The sequence below is a fragment of the Hipposideros armiger genome, unplaced genomic scaffold (assembly GCF_001890085.2).
Source record: "Hipposideros armiger isolate ML-2016 unplaced genomic scaffold, ASM189008v1 scaffold_645, whole genome shotgun sequence".
Classification (NCBI taxonomy): domain Eukaryota; kingdom Metazoa; phylum Chordata; class Mammalia; order Chiroptera; family Hipposideridae; genus Hipposideros; species Hipposideros armiger.
In genome coordinates this window covers 211,133-220,781 of record NW_017731995.1, presented here as the reverse complement: position 1 = coordinate 220,781, position 9,649 = coordinate 211,133, and the positions used below count along the sequence as shown (strand labels likewise).

General features: G+C 40.8%; 1 protein-coding gene and 1 pseudogene across 1 annotated transcript in view; one reads left to right on the top strand and one right to left on the bottom strand.

Annotated features, from left to right (window-relative positions):
- The window catches only part of HYAL4 (hyaluronidase 4), a 19,955-nt gene extending 12,758 nt beyond the window's left edge, over nt 1-7,197 (bottom strand). The window contains exon 1 of the mRNA XM_019625923.1: nt 7,121-7,197. The gene's annotated coding sequence lies outside the window, so the exon portion shown is untranslated. The remainder of the gene's footprint in view (nt 1-7,120) is intronic.
- LOC109372567 (repressor of RNA polymerase III transcription MAF1 homolog) lies at nt 5,392-9,319 on the top strand (annotated as a pseudogene).
- The last annotated feature ends 330 nt before the right edge of the window (nt 9,320-9,649 follow it).

The following is a 9,649-nucleotide window of genomic DNA, read 5'->3' as shown; positions in this document are numbered from 1 at the left end:
CTCTGGCATCCCAAGCCAGTTCTTAACCAATGCTCCACTCGGCCGGCCCGAGGCACTGAATTTTATTAAAACTCTATTTTGTGTCATTATCAAAGAACACTGGTGTCCCCCCGTCTGAACAACTTTTAGAATGACTGGATTATCTTATTTGTGCAAAACTGCTTCCCTTCCAGTCCTCTTAAAAATAAGCTTAAGTTTTGTAAGTATATAAAAATAACGATTTCAGTGTCAGTTGTGCTAATGGAGAATTCACTCTTCTGTGTGAAAAGCGGCACTTTTTATGTAACGAGAGCATTTTGCATTTTAAGAAAAGCAACCTGAAAGAAACACAATTGTCTTTATGTAAGAATACCTACTTAGCCATTGTCAAAAAGTATTGCTTCTCCTTTAAGACTTGGGATTTCTTGCAGCCAAGATCAACAGCTTTCTTGGAAAAGCACACAGAGTCTTCAGACCACGTTTTGAATAAAATGTTCCCTCTGTCAACCTGTTCTTTACTAAGCTCCTTAAAATAACAGTAAGTTGATTTAAATCGTTAGCTTTCTAATTAAAGTTCTTTAACTGCAAAGCAATCGAGTGGTCCGTGAAATATTACTTAAGACTTTTGAAAGTCCATAGTCAAGATTAGAAGTTAAAACACCACGTCTCCCCAAATATGACCAGAACTGCTGGGGTGGCAGGCAGGATAAGCAGACAGAAACTAGAATGGGAGCTGAGGCCAACACTAAGGCCTGGAATGCTGTTTGATCCTGTTCTCCAGATTGTAGATCTGAATGTCAGGGAACAAGACTGGAATGAAAAGGCAGGCACCTGAGGGGCCAGAGATTGTGGCCAGGTCACATTGTTTTGCTTCAGGTAAACATGACTGAATTTCAAATTCCCCCTCAGTCTTGACAAGAATGGCTTGGGAGCTCGACTGTCCTGGTTTTGCAAATGGTACCCCTCTCTCTGTACAAGCCTGCATGTTTTAGCAAGTTACAAAATTTGAGTGAGCTGAAGTGGGCAGGCACTGACTCCACACTGTTTGTAAATGAAGAAAGAGTAAAGAACTATGGTGTATTCCTGCTGGCAACAGAAGATTGAAAATTATATCTGAATTACAAATGCACAGATTCCCTCACCTAGAAATTCTGTTTCTGTGTTATTCAGTAGAGCATTGCCTATAAAGACTAAGCTTGGGAACAAATGTCATTATTAAGGAAGTGGTTAAGTAAGACCATGGACTTCTACGCAATGGAATAGTATGCAGCTATAACAAAGGGTGAGTGTGCCTCTACATGCTAATACGGATGTTCACTAGATATAGTTATTCTTTAAGGTGTGCATTTGTTTTATATATGTGTCTGTACATATGCTTAAACTTTTTAAAAAGCAAGATGTATATACAATGCTGCCATTATTTTTCTGAAAAAGGGATATATACATATATGCATACATACCGGGGCTGCCAAAAAATGTATACACATGACTTGTATTCATCTTTTGTTATTGGTATATGTTGGGTATTACAATTTTAATACAATTTTTTCTTTATTAAAGTGTGTATACATTTTTTTGGCACCCCCTCTATATGTGCAAATATACATATATGTGCAATTTGAGTATTGAGGACTATCTCTCAAGAATTGATTACATTGCTTGCCTCCAGGAAGGAGATCTGCTGGTTGAGGGAGAGACGTGGATGGGAGTTGAGTGAGATTTCTCTGGGAGGCAAGTTCTGTTGGGATTTTATACTATGTTGATGTCACAGCTATTCAAAACTGTTACTTTATTTTATTTATCTATTTTTTTTAAGTTGGGGAACAGTGTGTTTTTCCAGGACCCATCAGCTCCAAGTCAAGTAGTTGTCTCAATCTAGTTGTGGAGGGCGCAGCTCAGTGGCCCATGTGGGGATTGAATCAGCAACCTTGGTGTTATGAGCCTGTGCTCTAACCAACTGAGCTAACTGGCCACCCCCAAAACTGTTACTTTAATTAAGAAACTAATAAAGTTCTTTGGAAACACAAAAGAGGATGTAAATTGATTCTGACTATAAGGTTTTAGGCATTATCTTCCTCAAGAAAGTAACATCTGAGTTGGATTTTATTACAAAGGTCGTGTTTTATAATATTATTTAAGAAAATAGTATGCATTTTTGCAATCTGGCAAGAAAAAGCCCTTTTCAGGAAATAAGAAGGGTGGTTTTGGTTTTGGGGAAGGGGGATTGTGTGTGTGTATGTGTGTATGTGTGTGTGTGTGTGTGTGTGTGTGTGTGTGTGTGTGTGTGTNTGTGTGTGTGTGTGTGTGTGTGTGTGTGTGTGTGTGTGTGTGTGTGTGTGTGTGTGTGTGTGTGTGTGTGTGTGTTTGTAATTGAAATAAACACCATCAGCCAGAGATCTAAGTTATCACTCTGTTCTGACCTGTGGATATTAAGAGCTAATTTTAGTTTGGTTTATTATCTACAGCAGGGGTCGGCAAACTGTGGCTAGTGAGCCACATGTGGCTCTTTGAGTACATACATGTGGCTCTGAAGTAAAACTAAAGTGAAAATAAAACTATCATAGTTTCATTTATAAAATTTTTAAAGGGTATTATTCACATAATGGTGATTTCATTTGTTTTATGGCTCTCGAATAACTTTTAAATTGTTCTGAGGGACAAGATTGGCTCTTCCGTCTCAAAAGTTTGTCGACCCCTGATCTACTGTAAAGGAAAACTAACAGTGGTTAATGGTCTAGTAGATATTTAGCAGGAACACAGAAGATAGGCTTGAAGAAGATATTCATTAGTATTGTTATTCACCACAAAATGCAGTGCACAGCACCAGTACGTTATTTATTACAAGTGGAAAACTGTGCTGTAGAGAGATAGGTCTTCTCCAATTGTACGTGAACAATGCTAAACTACAGTTACGACAATGAACGTATTTGGAGGGAGTGAATATGAAAAGATATGTTGGTTGTTCTTTCTTATTTCCTGACTGTATGTTAATTTTGGTGATATAGCCAACCTAATTTTTAATAACTCAGGAAGCTGGATTTTTCTTGGATTTTTTTTAAGCACTTCAATTCCATTGTATTTTATCCAATTATATCTTTTGATGAAGATTAACTTCTGACCTGTTTCAAAAAATTCTTCAATGTTTATGTCATTGTTTTATGTTTATTCTTCCTCACACTTTCCTCTTGTACATCCTTTTTCAAATCTTTTTGCTTTCTTTGAATGCTATTCGATTACCCTGGTGCGCTTACAGTACAAACAACGGAAATCTCAGTGCAACATAACAGAAGACAGCATGGAGCTGAGGTTAACCTTGGACTCCAGGGCCAGTTACCATTATCAGCACACTTAGAAAAAGTCTCATGGTCTCATCTATTCAATTTTTATTTTTATTATTTTAATTTGCCTTTCCAGCATATCACAATACTGTTTTCAGGGGTAGTGTTGAGGGTGTTAGGATAAATAATAACAGCATTTTGTACATCAAAACATAGTACTGACGTCTATTCTTTGCCTATAAGAAGTCTCAGTTTTTGAAAATTATACTTATGAGCTGGAACTTAAAGTCTAATTTTAAAATTTATGAATATTGAATGCAGTCTTGCCTATCACCCTTCCCCCATGTCTCTGTAGGCTTCTAGCTGATATTTTCTCACAGGACAGATTTTCAAACCAAAGTGATAAGGCCTCTGAACTGAATTGCTCTCTGGATATCTCCCCACTATGGTCTGACCTCCTGGTATTCAATTGAGTCGTATCTGAGTTTGCAATGCCCTTTGGCATCACAGCTAAAGCCTCCTACCTGAAATAGCCCTGTCAACCTTCAGCAAACTTGACTCTAAGTTGTCAAACCCATCAAAATTAAGCAATCTGAAAAGATTGTGGCACAGGAAAAAAGGATGAGCTGGTGAAATTATATTTGCCTGCATTTTTGTTTTTCATTTTTTAGCTTTGGAAAAGCTAAAAAGGGGGCTACGTAATAATCCTGACCAGCTACCAGGGGGCCACATGGCAGGCCTGATAAGCTCAGTGACCAAAAGCAACTACACAGGATGGCCTGATCACAAATTCCTACCTGTGCAGGTCATGATGGGTCGCCAGTCCCAGGCCAATAGCCACCTCAGCAAGGGTCAGTCTTTACCTTAAGGGGATCCCTGTCCAGTGTTCTTATGTATCTAGGATAACATATCTTTGAAATGTCAGAGTAATTTTCTTTTCCTACCTCTTGAAGGCACAACCGCCAGCCCCAGAGCATGAGACCACAGAAGCTGTCATTGCTATGTTGTTCCCCCGCAAACCGTCTCTCTTTACTGTTAATGTTAAGTGCTAACTACCCAGTACCCACCAATGTAAAAGAAGGATGTGTATTTTCCATTTTGCTTTTTATCCAATCCTATAAACTTCCCAGCTTTGCTTTCTCCTGCCTTCTGAAGCTACCATCCATGGATTTCCTGTAACCTTCCTAACATCTCCTGCTTTGCTTCTCATGTATAACCTAAGCTGTATAAATGCCATTCTCCGGAGCATTTTCTCAATCCATTGAGATTTTGCTCCCATGCATGTCCTCAAAATTTTGGCTCAAACAAAATCTTATAAAACTTTTCTATAGGCTGGACATCCTTGCATTGACAGATCTTATATGATTAGCTACATAGATATCGCCTATCTCCTCCTAAGCCTCTAGGCTGGATGAATAATACAATTCTTGATGTTGCAACTGACTGTGCCAGTTTAGACCAATTCCACCAGGTCCAGGTTTTAATAACAAATAGTCTGTATTACCGTGCAACCAACTGAATTATGCTTTGTGTCTAAACAATATATAATAAACTGTTGAAACATCAAATATAGTAGCTAACTAATCGATAATTTGCATGCATTTTAAAAACATAATTAGAGAAACTGCTCTCTATTTTGGTTGCCCGTTCACACCATATGAGAACTGTGTTGCATTTGGACATTAGTAAAGAAAGATGCATTTTTGCACTAGTAACATATATTAACCACAAATATGAAGTAAACACTTTTTCATACAAAGACTGTTTAATTCCTTAAAAATAAGTTTATTTTGTTCAAGACCATTGATTGCAAGTGGCCTAATTATACAAACCATATAACGTGAAACTATTTTGAAATAGATTTTAATTTCCAAATGTAACCTTGCAGGAGTCTCTTAATACAATAAGGAAATTCAGAAATGTTCCAGTCACAGTTCCTGGGTAGACTAAGGATGCAATAGGTTGTTCTGGAATGCTTATGACAAAGTTAGAGCAATTCTAGCCAAGGACAACAGTTAATTATTGAGCCACCTAATATAATACATCAAAGAAATAGTAACCCTTGAAGAGTGGGATTTTTTTTTCAAATATAATTGATAAGAAGATACACAGAGTTTACTCATTTGGATCTATTATGAACATTGGACCTATGCTTAGGGTAAGGGCTTCATTCTGTGAAAAAAATAACTAGAGATTATTCCGGATAGAAATCCACAGCATCTGCAATTCTATTACATGTAGAAAAATTCAAGGGACGTGCTAAATTAAGGAGACTAAGGTTTCAACAAACAAGCAATTACAGAAGATGATGTAAGTATAAATATAACTTTAATTACTGAATTTGTTAAAGCTTTTCCCAAGAAAGAATCAGATGCACATAGAAGTTTATTACTAAGAAAATATGTTACACACTATGATTCTCAAAAAAAAATTATAAAGAATATGAATGCTGAATCTCTGTACATGAATTTTTATAACTTGTTATGTTTTTGTTCTTAACTTTTCCATTTAATGCCTTTTCAATTCTTTGCTTGTGACTCTATTTAACTGTTAAGAATCTATGAATACTTCAATAAGAGATCTTTCCATCATCAAACTGAGTTTTAATTTACTAACAGGGCTGAAATAAAATATGTGACTAAGCTTCCTTAGATATTTCTTCAATAGCATAATACATATGAGTAAAATAAGTAACCCGATTAACAAAAGTTCTAGATTCAAGCTAGTTACACAGGAGCTGGCAATGAAGTTAGAATATCAAGTTTTGTTCCCTAAACTATCTTATTCGACTCATACTTTTTTCAGCTGTTTCACTTTGTCTCTGATATATGTAGCCACTGAAGCACACAGCTTTTTCCTCCATCATTAGGAAATTCCTTGACTAAGATTTTCTCTCTCCAATGGATTAAATTATTTAAGATTTATCTTTTTCATATTATTTGGTGCTCTTTCTTTCTGGAAAATATAAATCTATCTATATGTGTCTAGATGTAGAAATCTTTTTTCCCAATTACGAATAAATTTTCCAATTTAAAGTGCCTGTTGGTTCTTCTCTCTAAATATTCAGTCCCTTTGTTAGCATTTGCGAAAAAAATTTAAAACTTCTTTTTATGACCAAAAGATATCCATTTCCTGAAAGGATCCATGTTTCTTAAAAACTGCAATATTTGTTCCACATCATGGTTCTCTAATACTGCACATCATGGTAGGTGTGGTGACAACGGATGACACCTTTAAAAACATGCCTCATTTAAGATTATGCAAAAATAAACTCCTGATCAAATAAGGACATGCACTTATACTCTAAAGAAAATTATCGTCTGTAAAGTTAGCTTAAGGAATTCTTCACAACTATCAGTTATAAAAAGTATTATAGTTGTGTCTCTCTCATAAAGCCATGTGTTCCAATGGCTGATTTACAGTTAGTTTACTTATCTGCTCTGGGGACTCTCTGATTGGGGAATACATTTTCCTTCTATTGCAAGTTAAGTGGTAGGTTATGATAACATACTGCAAAAGGGGCTTTTTTAGAGAAATTGTGCATGTAGAGGAGAAATAAAGCACACCTTGAATAGTCAATAAAGTGAGAATCATTTTCAACTATAAACTTATAATACATTTAAAATACCTGAAATTTACTGTAACTGTCAGGGACAAATGTATTTTTAGGGTGCTAGGTACATAAAAGCAAGCTCACATTTTCAAAGGTATTATACTGGCAAAGTTAATAAAGTTAGGTGAGAAAAGAAATTGGAGTATTCCAGGACATGTAATACAATTCGTTTTTCCTAGTACCCCTAACAAAACATGTTTCTAAAAACAGTCCTTAAATATTTTCAGACAGAACAAAAAGTATATTTTACCTTTGTTTTTGCTTGCTGCTTGTCCTTTAGTCACCTGATGCAAAGCAGAGGCAGAGGTTGAGTGGCAAAGGATGGCCTGTGGCAGTTCAGAGAAACATGTTATTACAGAGTGACTCAGTCCTCCAAGTTAAACCGGAGGCTTGCATTAAATCTCTTTATAACCAAAGTCAGACTCTCTTAAAAGTATATGGGAGGACGCTTGTCGTTGTCCGGCCAGGGGAGGCAGAGTTCGGTCAGTCGCTCACTCGGGCGATCTGCTGCAGTCGGTGGGCAGGTGGGTCACGATTCCCGGGCGCTGTGCAGGGGCGACGCTATATCACGGTCGCAGGCCGGATGTTGTTGCCTTTGCGCTTCTTCCCTTGGGATACAGTGCAGCCCAAGTGGAGGCCCCGCACCGCCCTCTGGTCCTGAGGGTCCCGCGCAGCCCAGAGCCTGCACCCCCTTCTCACCCGCACTGACACCAACCGACCTGACCTGGCCCGGCTCTACCTGGCCAGACAGAGTGTAGCGCAAGCAGGCAGCATTAGCCCCTCGGAGCACAGGACCTGCTTCCCAAGGACACAAAGCTGTTGGAGAACTCGAGCTTCGAGCCCATCAACTCACAGCTGACCGTGGAGACCAGAGATGCCCACATCATCGGCCGGACAGAGAGCTACTCATGTAAGATGCGGAAGACGCCAAGCACATGTTCCAGCAGTGCTGCCCGGAGGGCCAACCGCTCGCGCTGGAAGCAGTGTCCTGGTCCCAGACCTCGGGCCTCAGCCCCAGCAGACTGAGCAAGAGCCAAGGTGGCTAGGATGAGGGCCCCTAGCGACAAGTGCAGCCGAAAGACCCTGTTCTGCCTGATCGCCACACTCAACAAGTCCTTCCGCCCGGGCTGTGACTTGAGCACTGCCCGCAGCCACGAGCGCAGCCGGGAGCACAGCCTCCGGTGGCTGGGGATGCAGTCAGCGGCAGTCTGCTCTCAGCCGCGCGGGAGGATGTCAAGGCCCGGAAGCCACAACTGTGGACCGGATCTGCCTGGCCGAATGTGACATCGACAGCTTCGATACCGACTTGGACTCGGACCCCTGCGGGGAGTGTGAGGACCCAGGCCCAGACCCTAGGCCAGACAAACTATACCTTAGGCTAGACAGGCTCATTTTTAAAATACCCCCACCCTAATCCTGCGCCTAACCCTTTCCCGAACCCGAACTCTAACACTGTCCCTAATGGTAAACTTAACCCGAACCCTAGCCCTAATCCTGACCCTAACCATTAATTTAACGATAAGCCAGCACCTAACACTTACTAATACCCTGCCCCTAACCCTACCACCCTGTCCCTAACACTATATCTAACACAGTCACTAACCCAAACCCTAACTCTGTTTCTAACCCTAAACCTAACCCTAATCTCTCGCACTAATTATAACCCTAACCATAACCCTTACCCTAAACCTAACCTCTCCTTAGTCCTGTTTCAAACCCTAAACCTAACCTAATCATAAACCCAACGCTAAACCTAATCCAATCCCTAACCACAACCCTAACCTTAACCCTGTCTCTAACACTAACCCTAACAAAAAAATATAAATAAATAAAAATACCCCCGTCCTAAGAAATAAGAAAAGTCATACTTCAACTAACCATAGCAGAACATCCTGTTAAACTAGCAGGATGCGGTCATAACTAACAGTAGAAGCTCTTCTTTGCAAAAAATAGGTTACAACAATAGATTATTTTACAGATAACCCATTTTCACACCTAGCTCAGGTCGTTTTGCAAAAACTAACTGCTTTTTTGCTTCTGTACACTTGCTTCTGCTCAAACTCCCGAAAATCAAGCCCCTATAAAACTTCCACCCTCCAAGACCTCGGGGCCATTCTCCGCTTGCAGAGTAAGGCGATCGCCAGGCTTGGCTGAATAAAGCTTTTGGAACGAAAAACTATGTCTCGCAGGTCTTTACTCACAAGCAAGGACCTAACAGGAGGATGGCAGCCTCTGGTCCTTTAACTACTTCTACAACGAACGGCTGAAACGGGTTGTCTTCTTCAGTTGCGGCTCCATCAATGGATCCAAGTACACGCCCTCAGCAGAGGGCGACGAGTTGGACTTGGAGCTGGGGGAGGAGGGGGCAGAGCATGGAGATGCAGGCAGTGAGGGCAGCCCAGAGGAGCCCAGAGCCATGGAGGACAGGGTTCGGGTGATCTGTATGTGAAGTGGAGAAGTAGAGACCCCAGCTTCATCCAGCTTCAACAAGCGCCTGAATCTGAGAGCCTGGAGGGCCCCAGGGCCTCCCCAGGTGCTGGCCAGACCGTGGCGCTGCCACAGGTCCAGCGCTGTCCACCTAAGCCCTTTGGTTCCAGCCCCTGGATGGCCACTCACCCCCACGAGCTCCGCTGTCCACACTGGGGCTGGACTGGACAGACACACAGGGCCTGGGGGGGACAGCCACTGCCCTGCCCAAAGAAGCTGACATGGGCAGGGACAGCTGGACCCCAGAGCTTACTTTTGTATTTTGTATGGGGTCAGGCCTGGGCCTGTGCCC